The sequence below is a fragment of the Pan paniscus genome, chromosome 5 (genome assembly GCF_029289425.2).
Source record: "Pan paniscus chromosome 5, NHGRI_mPanPan1-v2.0_pri, whole genome shotgun sequence".
Classification (NCBI taxonomy): domain Eukaryota; kingdom Metazoa; phylum Chordata; class Mammalia; order Primates; family Hominidae; genus Pan; species Pan paniscus.
In genome coordinates, this window is record NC_073254.2 from 141,920,408 (window position 1) to 141,939,323 (window position 18,916).

At 36.3% G+C, this 18,916-nt stretch overlaps 2 long non-coding RNA genes across 3 annotated transcripts in view; one reads left to right on the forward strand and one right to left on the reverse strand.

Annotated features, from left to right (window-relative positions):
* LOC134730517 (uncharacterized) overlaps positions 1-18,199 on the reverse strand; it is a 35,070-nt gene extending 16,871 nt beyond the window's left edge. Inside the window, exon 1 of the long non-coding RNA XR_010112305.1 lies at positions 18,042-18,199. This is a non-coding gene — a long non-coding RNA (uncharacterized LOC134730517). The remainder of the gene's footprint in view (positions 1-18,041) is intronic.
* Positions 1-18,916, forward strand: part of LOC117980688 (uncharacterized) — a 199,257-nt gene that overhangs the window by 169,359 nt on the left and 10,982 nt on the right. The window lies entirely within an intron of this gene.

Here is an 18,916-nt window from a genome sequence, read left to right on the forward strand (position 1 = left end):
GAGGAAACTTCACACTGTTTCCCACAGCAACTGCACCATTTTACATTCCCACTGTCGATGACAAGGGTTCCAATTTTCTCACCAATACTTGTTACTTGTTATTTTTCGGGTTTGGGTTTTTGGTGTTTTTTTATTATTATTATTTATTTGTTTGTTTCTAACATAATTGCTATGCTAACAAATGTGAGGTGATGTCTCATTGTTATTTTGATTTGTACTTCCCTGATGATTAAGAGAATATCTTTTGTTCAGCATCTTTACATATACTTGTTGGCCATTTGTATGTCTTCCTTGGAGAAACGTCTATTCAAGTCTTTTGCTCATTAAAAAAAATGGTTTATTTGTTGTTGTTGATATTATTGACTCGTAGGAGTTCTTAATAGTTTTAGATATTAACCCCTTTACAGATATCTGGTTATTCCAAGATTTTCTCCCATTTCATTAGTTGCCATTCCAATCTATTGATTGTTTCCTTTGCTGTGCAGAAACTTTTTACTTTGATGTTGTCTCATTTGTCTATTTTTGCTTCTGTGGTTTGTGCTTTTGGTGTCATATATAGGAAATCATTGCCAAGACCAATATTATAAAGCTTTTCTCTTATGTTCTTTTCTAGAAAATTTTATAGTTTTCAGGTATTATGTCTAAGTCTTTCATCCATTTTAAGTTGATTTTTGTGTATGGTGTAAAACAAGGGTCCAATTTCATTCTTTTGAATGTGGCCATCTACTTTTTTTTTTGGCACCATTTTTTTGCACCTTTTTTTTTTTTTTTTTTTTTTTTTTGCACCTTTCCCCATTTTGTGATCTGGGCACGCTTGTCAAAGATCATTTGTATATGTTTGGGTTAATTTTTAAGTGCCCTATTCAATTCTATTGGTCTATATGTTTGTCTTTATGTCAATACCATATTATTTTAATTACTATAGCTTTGTAGTGTGTTTTGAAGAAAGGAAGTATGAGGCCTCCAGCTTCGATATTCCTTCTTAAAATTGTTTTGGCTATTCTGCGTCCTAAGTGGTTCCATATGAATTTTAGGATTTTTTTTTTAATTTCTGCAAGAAATACTTTTAGGATTTTGATAGGGATTACATTAAATCTGTATCTTGCTTTGGGTAGTATGAGAACTTTAACAATATTAAGTCTTCCAATCCATGAACACAGATGTCTTTCCACTTATTTGTGTCTTCTTTAATTGCTTTATTCAGTGTTTTGTAGTTTTCAACATACAAGGCTTTCACTTTCTTGGTTAAATTTATTCCTAAGAATTTTATTTTTGGGATTATTGAAAGTAGGATTATTGAAAGTGGTATTATTTTGTTAATTTCCTTTTCAGATTGTTTTTTGTTATTGCATAGAAGTGGTGAGAGTGGGCATCCTTGCCTTGTTCCTGATCTTAGAAAAGATGGTAGTTTTTCACTACTGAGTATAATGTTAGCTGTGGATTTTTCACATATGGCCTTTATCTGTTGAGGTAAAATCCTTCTAGTCTTAGTTTGCTGAGTGATTTTATCATGAAAATGTGTTGAATTTTGTCAAATGCTTTTTCTGCGTTGATTGAGATGACTGTGTAATTTTTATCCTTGTTCTGTTAATGTGGTATATCATATTGATTAATTTTCATATTCTGAGCCATCCTAGTGTTTTAGGGATAATAGCCACTTGGTCATGGTGTATGATCTTTTTAATGTGCTGTTGAGTTTGGTCTATAAGACTTTTGTTGAAGATTTTTGCATCTATATTCATCAGGAATATTGGCCTACAATTCAATTTCTTGTAGTGTTTGGCTTTGTTATTAGGATAATGCTGGTCTCATAAATGAATTTGGAAGTGTTCCACCTCTTTAAAGTTCTGGAAGAGATTGAGAATAATTGGCATTAATTTTTCTTTAAATGTTTGGTAGAATTCTTCAATGAAGCCATCTAGTCCTGGGTTTTTCTTTGTCAAGAGGTTTTTGATTATGTTGTTAGTCCCCTTACTAGTTATAGATCTGTTTAGATTTTCTGTTTCTTCATGACTCAGTCTTCATAGGTTGTATAGTTTTGAGAGTTTATCCATTTCTTCTAGTTTATCCAAATTGTTGGCATATAATGGTTATAGTAGTCTCTTATAACAATTTTTATTTCTGTGGCATCAGTTATAATGTCTCCTCTTTCAGTTTTTTATTTTATTTATTTGAGTCTTCTCCCTTTTATTCTTAGTCCAGCTAAGGGTTTGTCAATTTTGTTGATCTTTTTTATTTTTTATTCCTATTCTTTATTTCATTTATCTCTGCTCTGATCTTTATCATTCATTTCCTTCTGCTAACTTTTGGCTTAGTTTTATTTTTTCTATCTTCTTGAGGTTTAAAATTAGGTTGTTTACTTAAGATCGATCTTCTTATTAAATCTAGACATTTACCACTGCAAATTTCTCTCTTAATACTACTTTTGCTGCTACCCTTAAGTTGTAGTGTTTTGTATTTTCATTTTTCTTTGTCTCAAGATATTTTTGAATTTCCCTTTTAATTTCTTCTTCGACCCATTTGTTTTTGTAAGTATGTTTTTTATTTTTATTTTCCATATATTTCTGAATTTTCCAAAATTTCTCCTGTTATTGATTTCAGTTTGATTCCATTGTGGTTGGAAAAGTCTTCTTATGTCCATTAGGAACTTATGTGTTACTTAACACATGTTCTATCCCAGAGAAAATCATCTGTGTGCTTGAGCAGAATGTGTATTCTGCTCTTGTTGAGAGTATGTTCTGTTTATGTTTTTCAGGTCTATTTGGTATACAGTGTTGGTCAAGTCCTCTGTTTCCTTGTTGATTTTTTGTCTAGTTGTTCTATTTATTATTGAAAGTGAGTGTTGAAATCTTCTGATACTGCGTCACTGTCTGTTCCTTCATTCTGTTCTGTCAATAGTTTATGTACTTAGATGTTCTGATGTTGGGTGCATATATTTATAGTTGTTTTATTTTCCTGATTAGTTGACCTTTTTAATTATTTTATAATGTTTTTCTTTGGTTCTTGTGATAGTTTTTGACTTAAAGTCTACTTTGTCTGATACAAGTGTAAATATCCCTGGCTTTCTTTTATTATTATTTGCCTGGACTGTGTTTCTCCATCCTTTCACTTTCAGCCTATAAGCTTTAGGTCTAAAGTGTGTCCCTTGAAGATAGCATATAGTTGGATCCTGTTTTGTATCCATTTAGATACTCTTTCTAGTTTTTGTTTAACTTTTATTGTAGGTTCAGGGGTACATGTGCAGGTTCATTACGTAGGTAAATTGCATGTCATGGGAGTTTGGTGTACAGATTATTTCAGCACCCCAAATAATAGGCATTGTATCTGATACATAGTTTTTAAATCCTCAGTCACCTGTCCCCCTGCACCTTCAGGTAGATTCTGGTGTCTGTTGTTCCCTTCTTTGTATCCATATGTACTCAATGTTTAGTTCTCAGTTATATCTGAATACATGCATATTTGGTTTTCTGTTCTTGTGTTAGTTTGCTTAGGATAATGGTCTCCAGCTTTATCTATATTGCCACAAAGGGCATGCTCTTGTCCTTTTTTATGGCTGTGTAGTATTCCATGGTATATATGTACCACATTCTTTATCCAGTCTACCATTGATGGGCATTTAGGTTGATTCTGTGTCTTTTCTATTATGAATAGGGCTGCAATAAATATACACATGCATATGTCTTTGTGGTAGAATAATTTATATTCCTTTGTGTATATACCCAATAATGGCATTGCTGGGTTGAATGGTAATTTTGCTTTGAGTTCTTTGAGAAATTGTGAAACTGCTTTCCACAATGGCTGAATTAATTTACATTTCTACCAGCAGTTTATGAGTGTTCCATTTTCTCTGCAAACTTGCCAGCATGTATTATTTTTAGACTTCTTGATAATAGCCATTCTAACTGGTATGAAATGGTATCTCATTATAGACACTCTGTTTCTCTTGATTTGAGAGTTCAATCTCTTTACATTTAAAGTAACTACTGATAGGGGAGGTATTACCATTATTATCTTGCGAATTGTCTTCTCTCTTATAATTTTTTGCACGTCTTTTCCTCTCTGTCTTCTTTTGTGTTTCATTGATTTTTTTTTTTTTTTTTTTTTTTTTTTTTTGGTAATGACATGCTTTGATTTCTTTCTCGTTTTTTTTTTGTGTATCTTCTATAGGTGTTTTATTTCTGTTTACCATAGGGCTTACATAAAACAGCTAATATATATAACAGTATATTTTGAACTAATGATGACTTAACTTCAACTATGTAGAAAAAACTCTACGCTTTTGTTGTCCCACACAGAATTTATGTTGATGCCACAAATTACATCTTTTTATTTTGTGTATTCATTAACACATTTTATAGTTATTTTAATACCTTCGTCTTTTAACATCCATCCCAGAATTGGCATTGATTTATGTACTGCCATTATAGTATTACAATATTCTGTACTTATCTATATGGTTACCTTTACCAGCAAGTCTTCTACTTTTATATGCTTTCATGTTGCTGTTCAGTGTCCTTTCACTTTAACTTGAAAGATTCCCTTCAGCATTTCTTATAAGTCAAATCTAGTGGTGATAAAACTCTTTAGCTTTCCTTTGTCTGGAAAAGTCTTTATTTCACCTTCATTTTTGAAGGATAGTTTTGCTAGATATTGTGTTTTTGGTTGGCAAGTTTTTTTTTTCTTTTAGATTTTTCAATATATTAACCCACTTCCTTCTGCAAATTTTCTGCTTAACCCACTTCCTTCTGCAAATTTTCTGCTAAGACATCAGCTGATAGTCTTCTCTCTCTGTGTAGACTCTCTTGTATGTGACAATTCACTTTTCTCTTGATGCCTTCAAAATTCTTTTTTGGATTTTGACAATTTGATTATAATGTGTCTCAGTGTTTTCTTCCTTGGGTTTATCTTATCGGGAATTCATTTGGCTTCTTGAATCTGGATGTTCATTTCCTTCAAAATAGTGGAAAGATTTTGGTCATTAGTTCTTTAAATAAGCTTTTTTCCCTTTTCTTTCTTTTTCTTCCTCTTCTATTTCTGGGACTGTCATAATGTGTATTTTGGTCCACTTGGTGGACCAAATGAACTCATTAGGCTTCTTCTTTCTAATGAATTCATTAGGCTTCTTCTCTCTTCATCCTTTTTTTTTAATACCTCTCTAACTGAATACTTTCAAATGACCTGTATTTGAGTTCACTGATTCTTTCTTCTGTTTGATCATAGATGATATTGAACCCATTTAGTGAATTGTAAAATTCAATTATATTCTTCAGCTACAAAATTTCTATTTGGTTCTTTTGCATATTTTTTATCTCTTTATTAATATTTGCATTTTATTCTTACATTTTCCTTGATTTCAATGAGCAGTTTTATGATGCTTATTTTAAATTCCTTGTCAGATAATTCACATACCTCTGTTTCTTTAGTGTTGGTTTCTGGAGATTTATTTTGTTCCTTTGGTTTGACCAACTTTAACTATTTCTTTCTGTGCCTTGTTACTTTGTGTTGAGATCCATGCATTTGAAAAAACAGTTACCTCTCCCAGTCTTTATAAACTAGCTTTATACTGAGAAAGACATTCACTAATTAGCCCAATTGGAGATTCTGTGGGCTTCTCAAACCTTTTCTGTGAATATATCTTCTCTAAACTTGTGCATATACATTTCCCATTAGAGAGGTTTTGTCCGGTTCTCTTGCTCTGACAAGTCAGTGTCACAAATTTCCCTACCGGTTTCAATGCAGTTGATTTCACACTCACTTGGGATGCATGAACCTCTTAACTGCTCTCTGGATTTCTAACAAAGATAATTTGTCTGTGTATTGTTATTGAATCAGTGTCTCCACTGGGGAAGGAGGTAATGGAGCTTTCTATTTTGGCATCTTGCTGATGTCCTCCCTCAAAGCATAATTAATTGTATAAATAAGGACAAATTTCTCTAAAGTATCAAATAGTTATTAGAACACACAGGTTACAAAAGGGTATTTTTGATAGAGCAAAGTTCCATCCTTCCTTTTCTACCTCTCTTTTCCAACTTACACTGTAGTTGAACTTGGGGTTTGGATTGCAAAGCAAATTTCTAAGGAAAAGGGACCTTACAAGGAAATTTTAAAATAAGTCTTACTGATATTTTTAGAGCATCCAAAATAAGTCTCTTGGGAAGTAAGTTTCTAAAATTTCATCACTCAGTCTTTTCTTCATCACTCAGTCTTGAAGTTGGAAAATCATATTTTTTAGTAGCCTTATAAAAAAAGTGTCAGAACTTTATGTAATAAGTAGTTCAAATCACCTCAATTTTCCTACTGTTTTCAAATATCTTTGTCATGAAGTGATGAGTCCCAACTGCAAAATTTTTATTAGCTGTCAACTTTCCATTGACCAATGATTCATTTTCTCATGTAATAAATCACTTCCACTCCACTACACAGTAGGAAACTTCGTGGTGTGTTTCCAGCATAATTAAAAATAGTTTGTTCTTCTCAGCTTCTCCTTGACTATTTGAATAAAGATATTAGAGAACCATCAAAGTCTGCATACTCAACACAGGATTGTCACACAGTTGGTCAGAGTGCCAAAAAGCCAAAGAGAAGGAAACCACAGCTGAAGAAAAAGCATTCTTCTGGCCAAAAGGAAAGATGAGTACAACTGCCTCATACATTCTATTTCTCAAAAACTGGGTTCATATATGTAAAAATTCACACACACATCTATATACACAAATATACCTACACACACATAGGTATCCATGGACAGCTGATACATATATATGTATACATGTATATATGTATAGGCATATGAATGTATATGAATAGCTTAATATTTATATTCTATGCTGTTTGTACATATGCATATACACCAATATTAAGCTATTCATAAATATTCTGTAAGCTTCTTTTTTTATTATTTTTCATCTAGAATAGAATACATTACTATATTAGATTTTCATTGTTTTGGAGCTCTCATTTGCCACTTACATTTTCTAAAATAAGTTATATTATTTTATTACCAGGTACAGTGAGAGGGGCAGATAAAACAGAGTATAAATAAAATCTTAAGTGAAGAAAAGGTTGACAATAATTAATTTGAAAATATTATTTCCCAAATAGCTTTCTTTAGATTAAAAAAAAATCTAGTCTAGCAAGCCACATGTTATTGGTAGATATTTTGGTCTCTAGCTATAATGCTACTGATAAATTTTATCCTAATATTAATTTTAGAAACAATATAAGCAAATAAATTATTTTCTTTTTCTTCAAATTTTCATTTCTTTACTTCAATATGTTTTTGGGGAACAGGTGGTAATTGGTTATATGAATAAGTTCTTTAGTGGTGATTTCTGAGATTTTGGTGAACCCATCACCTGAGCAGTGTACATTGTACTCAATGTGTAGTCTTTTATCCATTGCCACCCCTCACTTTTTTTCCCAAGTCCCCACAGTCCAATGTATCATTCTTATGCCTTTATAGTTTATGCCTCCTCATAGTTTAGCTCCCACATCTGAGTAAGAACATACAATGTTCTCCATTCACGTTCCTCATAAGATGTTGGTTTTCTATTCCTGAGTTACTTCACTTAGAATAAGTCTCCAATTCCATCCAGTTTTCTGTGAATGCCATTATTTCATTCCTTTTTATGAATGAGTAGTACTTCATGGTGTATATACCACATTTCCTTTATCCACTGGTCGATTTGATGGGCATTTGGGCTGGTTATATATTTTTGCAATTGCAAACTCTGCTGCTATAAATATGCATGTGCAAGTATCTTTTATGTATAATGACTTATTTTCCTCTGGGTAGATAGCTAGTAGTGGGAATGCTGGATCAAACGGTACATCTACTTTTAGTTCTTTGAGGATCCTCCACACTGTTTTCCATAGTGGTTGTACTAGTTGACATTCCCACCAACAGTGTAAAAGTGTTACCTTTTCATCATGTCCACAACAACATCTATTACTTTTTGATTATGGCCATTCTTGCAGGAGTGACGTGGTACCACATTGTGGTTTTAATTTTCATTTTCCTTATAGTTAGTGATGTTGAGCATTTTTCCCCATACTTGTTGGCCATTTGTATATCTTCTTTTGAGAATTGTCTATTCATGTCTTAGCCCACTTTTTGATAGGACTGTTTGTTTTTTCTCTTCCTGATTTGAGTTCTTTGTAGATTCTGGATATTAGTCCTTTGTTGAATGTATACATTGTGAAGATTTTCTCCCACTCTGTGGGTAGTCTGTTAACTCTGCTGATTATTTCTCTTGTTGTGCAGAAGCTTTTTAATTTAATTAAGTCCCATCTATTTATCTTTGTTTTTGTTGTGTTTGCTTTTGTGTTCTTGGTCATGAAGTCTTGGTCATGAAGTCTCTGCCAAAGCCAATATCTAGAATAGTTTTTCTGACATTGTCTTCTAGAATCTTTAGGTTTCAGATCTTAGATTTAAGCCTTTGATTCATCTTGAGTTGATTTTTGTGTGAGAGATGAGGAACGAGTTTCATTCTTCTACATGTAGCTCCCCAATTATCCCAGCACCATTTGTTGAATAGATTGTCCTTTCTCCACTTTATGGTTTGTTTGCTTTGTCAAAGACAAGTTGGCTGTAAGTGTTTGGCTTTATTTCTGGGTTCTTTATTCTGTTTCATTGTACTAAGTGCTTATTTTTATACCTTTACCATGCTATTTTGGTGACTATGGCCTTATAATATTGTTTGAAGTCAGGTAATATGATGCCTCCAGACTTGTTCTTTTTGCTTAGTCTTGCTTTGGCTATGTGGGCTCTTTTTTGGTTCCATATGAATTTTAAGATTTTTTTTCTAGTTCTGTGAAGAATGTTGATGGTATTTTGATGGGAATTACATTGAATTTGTAGATTACTTTTGGCAGTATGGTCACTTTCACAATATTGATCCTACCCATCCATGAGCTTGGGATGTGTTTCTATTTGTTTGTGTCTTCTATGATTTCTTTCAGCAGTGTTTTGTAGTTTTCCTTGTAGAAGTCTTTCACCTCCTTGGTTAGGTATATTCCTCAGTGTTTTTTTTTTTTTTAATTCAGTTATTGTGAAAGGGGTTGAGTTCTTGATTTAATCCTCAACTTGTTTGCTGTTGGTGTAGAACAGAGCGACTAATTTGTGTACATTAATTTTGTATCCTGAAACTTTTTCATTTACCAGTTCTAGGAGCTTTTGGATGAGTCTTTAGGGTTTTCTAGGTATACAATTTTACAATCAACAAACAATGACAGTTTGACTTCCTCTTTGCTGATTTGGATGCCATTTATTTCTTTCTCTCGTCTGATTGCTCTGGCTAGGACTTCCCATACTATGTTGAATAGAAGTGGTAAAAGTGGGCATCCTTGTCTTGTTCTACTTCTTAGGGGGAATGCTTTCAACTTTTCCCCATTCAGTATAATGTTGGCTGTGGATTTGTTGTAGACAGCTTTTATTACCTTAAGGTATGTCTCTTCTATGCTGATTTTGCTGAGGGTTTTAATCATAAAGGGATGCTGAATTTTTTCTGTGTCTATTGAGATGATCATGTGATTTTTGTTTTTAATTCTGTTTAAGTGGTGTATCACATTTATTGACTTACATATGTTAAACCATCCCTGCATCCCTGGTATGAAACCCACTTGATCATGGTGGATTATCTTTTTGATATGCTGTTGGATTCGGTTCTCTATGATTTTGTTGAGGACTTTTGCATCTATGTTCATCAGGGATACTGGTCTGTGACTTTATTTTTGTTATGTCCTTCCCTAGGTTTGCTATTAGGGTGATACTGGCTTCACAGAATGATTTAGGGAGATTCTCTTTTCCTCTATCTTTTGTAATAGTGTCAATAAGATTGGTATCAATTCTTCTTTGAATGTGTGATAGAATTCAGCTGTGAAGCCATCTGGTACTGGACTTTTTTTGTTGGCAATTTTTAAAATTTTTATTTCAATCTTGCTGCTTGTTATTGGTCTGTTCAGAGATTCTATATCTTCCTGGTTTAATCTAGAAAGGTTGTATATTTCCAAGAATGTATCCATCTCTCTAGGTTTTCTAGTTTATGTGGATAAAGGTGTTCATAGCAGCCTTGAATAATCTTTTGTGTTTCTGTGGTATCAGTTGTAATATCTCCCATTTCATTTTTAATTGGGCTTACTTGGATCTTCTTACTTCTTTACTTGGTTAATCTTGCAAATGATCTATTTTATTTACCTTTTCAAAAAACCAGCTTTTTGTTTCATTTTTCTTCTGTACTTTTTTGTTTGAATATCATTTAGTTCTGCTCTGATTTTGGTTATTTCTTTTGTTCTGCTGGGTTTGGGTTTGGGTTTGGATTGTTCTTTTTTCTCCAGTTCTGTGAGATGTGACCTTAGATTGTCTATTTGTGCTCTTTCAGGCTTTTTGATATAGGCATTTAGTGCTATGGACTTTCTGGGATACTGCTATTGCTGTATCCCAGACATTTTGGTAGGTTGTATCACAATTATCATTCAGTTCGAAGAATTTTTTAATTTCCATCTTGATTTCACTGTTTGCCCAATGAGCATTCAGGGGCAGGTTATTTAATTTCCATATATTTGCATGGTTTTGAGGGTTCCCTTTGGAAGTGATTTCCAATTTTATTCTGAGAGAGTACTTGATATAATTTCGATTTTCTTAAATTTACTGAGACTTGTTTTGTGGCCTATCATGTGGTCTATCTTGGAGAATGTTCCATGTGCTGATGAATAGAATGTATATTCTGCAGTTGTTGGGTAGAATGTTCTATAAATATCTGTTAAGTTCATTTGTTCTAGGGTATAGCTTAAGTCCATTGTTTCTTTCTTGACTTTCTGTCTTGATGACCTGTCTAGTGCTGTCAGTGGAGTATTAAAATTCCCCACGATTATTGTGTTGCTGTCTGTCTCATTTCTTAGGTCTAGAAGTAATTGTTTTATAAATTTGGGAGCTCCAGTGTTAGGTGCATATATATTTAGAATTGTGGTATTTTCCTGTTGGACTAGTTCTTTTATCATTATATAATGTCCGTTTTTGTCTTTTTAAACTGCTGTTGCTTTAAAGTTTGTTTTGTCTGATATAAGAATAGCTACTTCTGCTCACTTTTGGTGTCCATTTGCATGAAATATCTTTTTCTACCCCTTTACCTTAATTTATATGAGTCCTTATGTGTTAGGTGAGTCTCCTGAAGACAGCAGAAACTTGGTTGGTGAATGTGTATCCATTCTGCCATTCTGTATCTTTTAAATGCAGCATTTAGGCCTTTTACATTCAATGTTAGTATTGAGATATGAGGTATTATTTCATTCATTTTGCTATTTGTTGTCTGAATACCTTGTTGTTGGTTTTTCTTTGTGTTATTGTTTTATAGATCCTATAAGATTTACGCTTTAAGGAGGTTCTATTTTGGTGTATTTTGAGGATTTGTTTCAAGATTTAGAGCTCCTTTTAGCAGTTCTTGTAGTGCTGGCTTGGTAGTGGCGAATTCTCACACCATTTGTTTGTCTGGAAAAGACTGTATCTTTCCTTCATTTATGAAGTTTAGTTTTGCTGGATACAAAATTCTTGACTAATAATTGTTTTGTTTAAGGAGGCTAAAAAATAGTACCCCAATCCCTTCTAGCTTGTAGGGTTTCTGCTGAGAAATCTGTTGTTAATCTGATAGGTTTTTCTTTACAGCTCACCTGATGCTTTTGCCTCACAGCTCTAAAGATTCTTTCTTTCATCTAGACTTCAGATAACCTGATGACTATTTGCCTAGGCAATGATCTTTTTGCAATGAATTTTCCAGGTGTTCTTTGAGCTTCTTGCATTTGAATGTCTAGAATATTCTCCCAAATATGTTTTCCAAACTTTTAGAATTCTCTTCTTCCTTGGGAATACCAATTATTCTCAGGTTTGGATGTTTAAGATGGTGCCCAACTTCTTGGAGGCTTTGTTCATTTTAAAAAATTATTTCTTCTTTTTTTCTTTTTTAATAAATTGGGTTAATTTGAAAGCCTTGTCTTGATGCTCTGAACTTCTTTCTTCTGCTTGTTTGATTCTTCTGCTGAGACTTTCTAGTGCATTTTGAATTTCTCTAAGTGTGTCCTTGATTTCCAGAAGCTGTGATTGTTCTTTATCTATTCTTTCTATTTCACTGAAGAGTTTTCCTTTCATATCCTGTATCATGTTTTTGATTTATCTAAGTTGGACTTCACCTTTCTCTGGTGACTCCTTGATTAGCTTAATAATCAGCCTTCTGAATTCTTTTTCTGGCAATTCAGAGATTTTGTTTGTGTTTGGATCCATTGCTGGTAGCTGGTATGATCTTTTGGGAGTCCTAAAGAAGTTTGTTTTATCATATTATCAGAATTGTTTTTCTGGTCCCCCTCATTCGGGTAGACTATGTCAGAGGGAAAATCTGAGACTCCAGGGCTGCTTTTCAGATTCTTTTGTCTCAAGGGTGTTCCTTTGATGTGGTGTTCTCCCCCTTCCCCTAAGAATGAGGCTCCCTGAGACCAAACTGTAGTGATTGTTTTTGCTCCTCTGTGTCTAGCCACCCAGCAGAGCTACTGGGCTCCAGGCTGATACTAAGGAGTGTCTGCAAAGAGTCCTGTGATATGGTCCGTCTTTAGGTCTTGCAGCTATGGATACCAGCACCTGCCCTGGTGGAGGTAGCAGGGGAGTGAAATGGACTCTATGAGGGCTTTTGGTTGTGTTTTTGTTTAGTGCACTGGTTTTGTGTTGGTTGGAAGTGCACCTCTAGCCAGGAGGTGATGTTTTCAAGAGCGCATCAGTTGTGGTCCTATAGGGAATATGCAAATTTGCCCTAGGGATACCTGGTTAAGTATTTGGGTTTCTCAGAAGGTGGGCAGGGCCATAGAGCCCCCAAAACATTATGACTATTGTCTTCAGCTACCATGGTGAATACAGAAATACTACCAGGTTGGGGCAGGGATAGGTGTGTCTGAGCCCAGCCTCTCCTTGTGTGGGGCTTGTTGTGGCTACTGTATGGGATGGGGGTGTGGTTCTCGGTCTAATGAAATTATATTCCCAGGGTGATTATAGCTGCCTCTGCTGCATCATATAGGTCACCAGGGAAATAGGGGAAAGCCGGCAGTCACAGGCCTCACCCTGCTCCCACACAGCCTGCAGTCCTAAAGGCTGGTTTCACTCCCACCATATCCCCTCAGCAGCACTGAGTCTATTTCCAGGCAGCTGGTGACAGGCAGACAACATGTCCCAGACTACCAGCCTCCCTCCTGAGAAAGCAACTCAACTCACAGTTTTTTTGGCATCTTGGAGAGCCTGCAGCAGTGATTCTGTTCCTTCAAAGGGTCTGTGGATTCTCTCGGCTTTCCTGCTATGTTCCTGTGATAGTTCTTGGAGCAAAAGTTCACTATGTGAGTCTCCACACGCTGCTCTGTCCATCTGGACAGGAACTGCAAGCTAGTCCTGCCTCCTATCCACCATCATCCTCCGCAAATAAATAATTTTCAACTGGCATTTATTATTAATCTGTTCCAGGCACTTAATACATATACACATATTGTCTAGTCTCAATGACCACATTATAGAAGAAGATGTAAAGTAACTTGCCAAACATCCCACAGCCAGATAGTGGCAGAGCTAGAATTGATACTGAGCAGAGAAAAGAACCATGCTTAAAAATCTTACATTATTCTTTCTTTATTCTTGGTATTCAATGAGTAATAACACAGTCTATTTGCTCTATAATCTTAAACTAAAACACGATGTGATAGGAAAGGATAAATTATAATAGTATCATCCTACTTCGTTTTATGGTAAAGCAAATCAGTCACCACAAGAGAGAAAATCACCACACACACACACACACACACACACACATAAAATTGTGAAATTATACAAAGTATCATTTTGTTGTCAATATGCCCCTCCAAAGACTGAGTTGATTGTACTACACCTTCTCAGAGCTCTATCTGGGAAAGGATAAGAAGGTTCACATACTTCTTTTTTTTTTTTTTTTTCCTAAATGGCAAAAAGCCCAGACTTTTTTGTTACCATTCCATGGTAAACATTTGTCTCTCCAGTCACCCAGATTCATGATTCATTTGTTAGGGGCTTAGTGGGCACATTTTGGCTGTCAGCCTGCCATGTGCCCATGCCGGGCATTGAGTGAGTTCTGTATAGCAGAAGTCTCTCCTTTTTGACCATACAAGAGCATGTGGATGGGCTTTCTAACCAGATGCAGTTTAGCAATGAGATAGGTATGCAACACAGGAAAGGCCTAAGGAGGCACCTCGCTCACGAATTACCACGAGTGCCACACTCAGCACTGAGCAGTGTTGGCCATGAACTACATTACAGCACAGTAGCTCTACTGTTTTATCGTGCCTGTTTATGTGTTAGATAGCACAGAGATGTGACTTCTTAAGGAACCATCACTGTTTGAAACACATGAAGCAAGCCTAGAACTGCTATATTATATGACAACTATGTGTTTGCTTTGTTTCATAATGATTCGTAATGGTCTTTTGAGCATTATGAATCAGGCTATACAGCCTCAGTTTTTACATCATTTTAAAATGAGACTTCTATCAACACCAATTCTAAAAATGTCCATAAAACATCTGCACTGATGCCCCCTAACCTTGTTGGAGCTCAAGCTTTTGCCTTTAAGAAATCATTGTACAGAACAACAACAGTATAAAACTTGAATAGCTGAGAATGTAAATGTAGAGGAAGTAAACAGGCAAAGGATAGTTAAAGCCACATCTTTTCTTTCTGTTAGGTTGGTGCCTTCTCTAACACTTTCTATGTTTCTTATTTCATTCATTCTTTTAATGAATAATTATTGTGTGCCTTCTATGTGCAAGGCACTGTAGTAGGAACAAAAATGGAGGAGATAATTTTGAGGCACAGAGTAGTTTGAGGGGTAGGCTGGTGCTGGGAAGTGTGCTAATAAGCATAGTTTAAATTAGGAAATGAGCATAGTATACCCAAATAACAGCAATATTCAAGTGAGAGAGGAATAAATATAAAGAAGTAAAAAAATTCCCATGTATATTGCCTATGCCAAATTTTATTCACAGCCAACCCTGTAGCCAGAAAGAAGTAAATATTTGTTCTCTGCCTCCTTCCTTCCTGAACTCAGAGTTCTGCCTCAAGCATAATAAGCACAATTCAACTTAATTACACATTCAATAGGTTTCAGGTGGGGAGAGGCTATAATTTAAAATATTTTCTATCAGAAAATATGTTTTAAAAGCCAAACCATTTACAAGCAAATTTTGAGAACTGTGTGCACCTACATGGAATCATGTTCTTTCCTTTTCGTAGGACTTAACTCGTCATATAACTATATTCGTAATTATGTAATGATATAGAGCTTAGCTAACTATGTAAAGGTAGGCTGAATATGTAGCAAAATTTCATCTTCACAGTTAAAAGTTCAATATCTATTTATGGCCACTGTATTAGTCCATTTTCGTGCTACTGATAAAGACAATACCCAACACTGGGAAGAAAAAGAGGTTAAATTGGACTTATAGTTTCATATGGCTGGGGAGACCTCAGAATCATGGAGGGAGGTGAAAGGCACTTCTTTTTGTTTTGTTTTGTTTTGTTTTTTACAGAGTCTCGCTCTGTCACCCAGGATGGAGTGCAGTGGCGCGATCTTGGCTCACTGCAAGCTCCGCCTCCTGGGTTCACACCATTCTCCTGCCTCGGCCTCCCGAGTAGCTGGGACTACAGGCGCCCACCACCACGTCCATCTAATTTTTTTGTGATTTTAGTAGAGACAGGGTTTCACCATGTTAGCCAGGACGGTCTCGATCTCCTGACCTCGTGATCCATCTGCCTCAGCCTCCCAAAGTGCTGGGATTACAGGCGTGAGCCACCATGCCCGGCCAAAAGGCATTTCTTACATGGTGGTGGCAAGAGAAAGTGAGGAAGATGCAAAAGCAGAAACCCTTGATAAAACCATCAGATCTTGTGAGACTTATTCAGTACCATGAGAACAATATGAGGGAATCTACCCCCATACTTCAAATTATCTCCCATTGAGTCACTCCCACAATGCATGGGAATTATGGGAGTACAATTCAAGATGAGATTTGGGTGAGTACACAGAGCAAAACCATATCATTCCACCCATGACCCCTCCAAATCTCATGTCCTCTCATTTCAAAACCAATTATGCATTCCCAACAGTCTCCCAAAGTCTTAACTCATTTCAGCATTAGCCCAAAACTCCACAGTCCAAAGTCTCATCTGAGACAAGTCAAGTCCCTTCTGCCTATGAGCCTGTAATATCAAAAGCAAGCTAGTTACTTCCTAGACACAATGAGAATACAGGTATTGGGTAAATACAGCCATTCCAAATAGGAAAAATTGGACAAAACAAAGTGGTTACAGGGACTATGCAAGTCTGAAATCCAGTGGGGCAGTCAAAATTTAAAGCTCCAAAATGATCTCCTTTGATTCCATGTCTCACATCCAGGTCACACTGATGCAAAAGGTAGGTTCCCAAAGTCTTGGGCAACTCCACCCCTGTGTCTTTGCAGGGCATACCTCCCTCCTGGCTGCTTTCACAGGCTGGTGTTGAGTGTCTGTAGCTTTCCCAGGTGCATGGTGCAAGCCGTCGGTAAATATACCATTCTGGGGTCTGGAGGACGATGGCCGTCTTCTCACAGCTCCACTAGGCAGTGCCTTAGTAGGAGCTCTGTGTGGGGGCTCCAAACCCACATTTCCCTACCACACTGCCCTAGCAGAGGTTCTCCATGAGGGCCCCACCCTGCAGCAAACTTTTGCCTGGGCATCCAGGCATTTCCATACATCTTCTGAAATCTAGGTGGAGGTTCCCAAACCTCAATTCTTGACTTCTGTGCACCTGCCAGCTCAACACCACGTGGAAGCTGCCAAGATTTGGGGCTTGCACCCTCTGAAGCCATAAGCCAAGCTGTACCTTGGCCCCTTTTAGCAGTGGCTGGAGCAGCTGGGATGCAGGGCACCAAGTCCCTAGGCTGCACACACAGCATGGGGACCCTAGGACTGGCCCACAAAACCATTTTTTCCTCCTAGCCTTCTGGGTCTGTGAAGGGAGGGGCTGCCATGAAGTCCTATGACATGCTCTGGAGACATTTTTCCCATTGTCTTGGGGATTAACATTGGGCTCCTTGTTACTTATGCAAATTTCTGCAGCCAACTTGAATTTCTCCTCAAAAAATGGGTTTTTCTTTTCTACTGCATCATCATGCTGCAAATTTTCTGAACTTTTATGCTTTGTTTCCCTTTTGAAATGGAATGCTTTTAACAGCACCCAAGTCACTTTTTTTTTTTTTCCAGACAAAGTCTGTCGTCCAGGCTAGAGTGCAGTTGTGTGATCTCAGCTCATTTTAACCTCCACCTCCTGGTACAAGCAATTCTTCTGCCTCAGCCTCCTGAGTAGGTGGGACTACAGGCATATACCACCACGCCCAGCTAATTTTTGTATTTTTAGTAGAGATGGGTTTCACCATGTTGGCCAGGCTGGTCCCGAACTCCTGACTCAAGTGATCCACCCACCTCAGCCTCCCAAAGTGCTGGGATTACAGGCATGAGTCACCGTGACTGGCCCCAAGTCACATCTTTAATGGTTTGTTGCTTAGAAATTTATTCTGCCAGATACCCTAAATTATCTCTCTCAAGTTCAAAGTTCCACAAATCTCTAGGACAGTGGCAAAATGCTGCCCATCTCTTGGCTAAAACATAGTAAGAGTCACCTTTGCTCCAGTTCCCAATAAATTCCTCATCTTCAACTGAGACCACCTCAGCCAGGACCTTATTATTCATATCACTATCAGGCTTTAGGTCAAAGCCATTCAACAAGTCACAGGGAAGTTCCAAACTTTCCCACATTTTCCTGTCTTCTTCTGAGCCCTCCAAACTGTTCCAGCCTCTGCCTGTTACCCAGTTCCAAAGTCACTTCCACATGTTTGGATATCTTTTCAGCAATACCCCACTCTACTGATACCAATTTACTGTATTAGTCCATTTTCATGCTGCTGATAAAGACATACCCAAGATTGGGAAGAAAAAGAGGTTTAACTGGACTTACAGTTTGACGTGGCTGGGGATAACTCAGAATCATGGTGGCAGGTGAAAAGTACTTCTTATATGGCGGTAGCAAGAGAAAATGAGGAATATGCAAAAGGAGAAACCCCTGACAAAACAATCAGATCTCATGAGACTTATTCACTACCATGAGAACAGTATGAGGGAAACCGCCCCATGATTCAAATTATCTTCCACTGGGTTCCTCCTACACTTGGGAATTATGGGAGTACAATTCAAAGTGAGATTTGGGTGGGGACAAAGAGCCGAACCATATCACACACTATCTTTCTACCTATTATGGTTTCAAAACTGTTTGTGTGTGTGTGTGTGTGGATTTCTAGTATGAGATTTTTATCCTAAACATTTACCAATAATACATTAATTATAACTTAAAGTATTTTCTCCTTGAAGTTAAATTTGTGGTGGAATTCTTAAACTTTAAAAACTTAGAATTCATTCAATCCTTTTTTTGGGTGAAGTTTTTGAAGCAGTGAAAGAAAGGATTTTTTTTTCGATTCTGTACCAAGATCATTCCAACACTACATAATTACAGTCTTGTGAGTAATTTTAAATGATTTTCTGAGAGATCAGCTTAGTTACTGAACAAAATTTAACAAAAAAATTAGTTAAATCTGAAGTTGCTATGCTTATGGTGCAGGTACATTCTTACATTCTTTTTCTTCTCCAAAATTTTTCAGATCCAAACACCATATCAGAGTTAATTGCTTTTTAGGGCTTATATTTAGAGACATTTTAATAAAAGTCATGAGACTTCATCCTGTGTTTTTATGGGACTTGAATCTAAAGAGATGAATCCGAGTGGTTGTTAAATCTGAATTAATATTGTTGACATTCCATTGGCAACACAACTGCTGA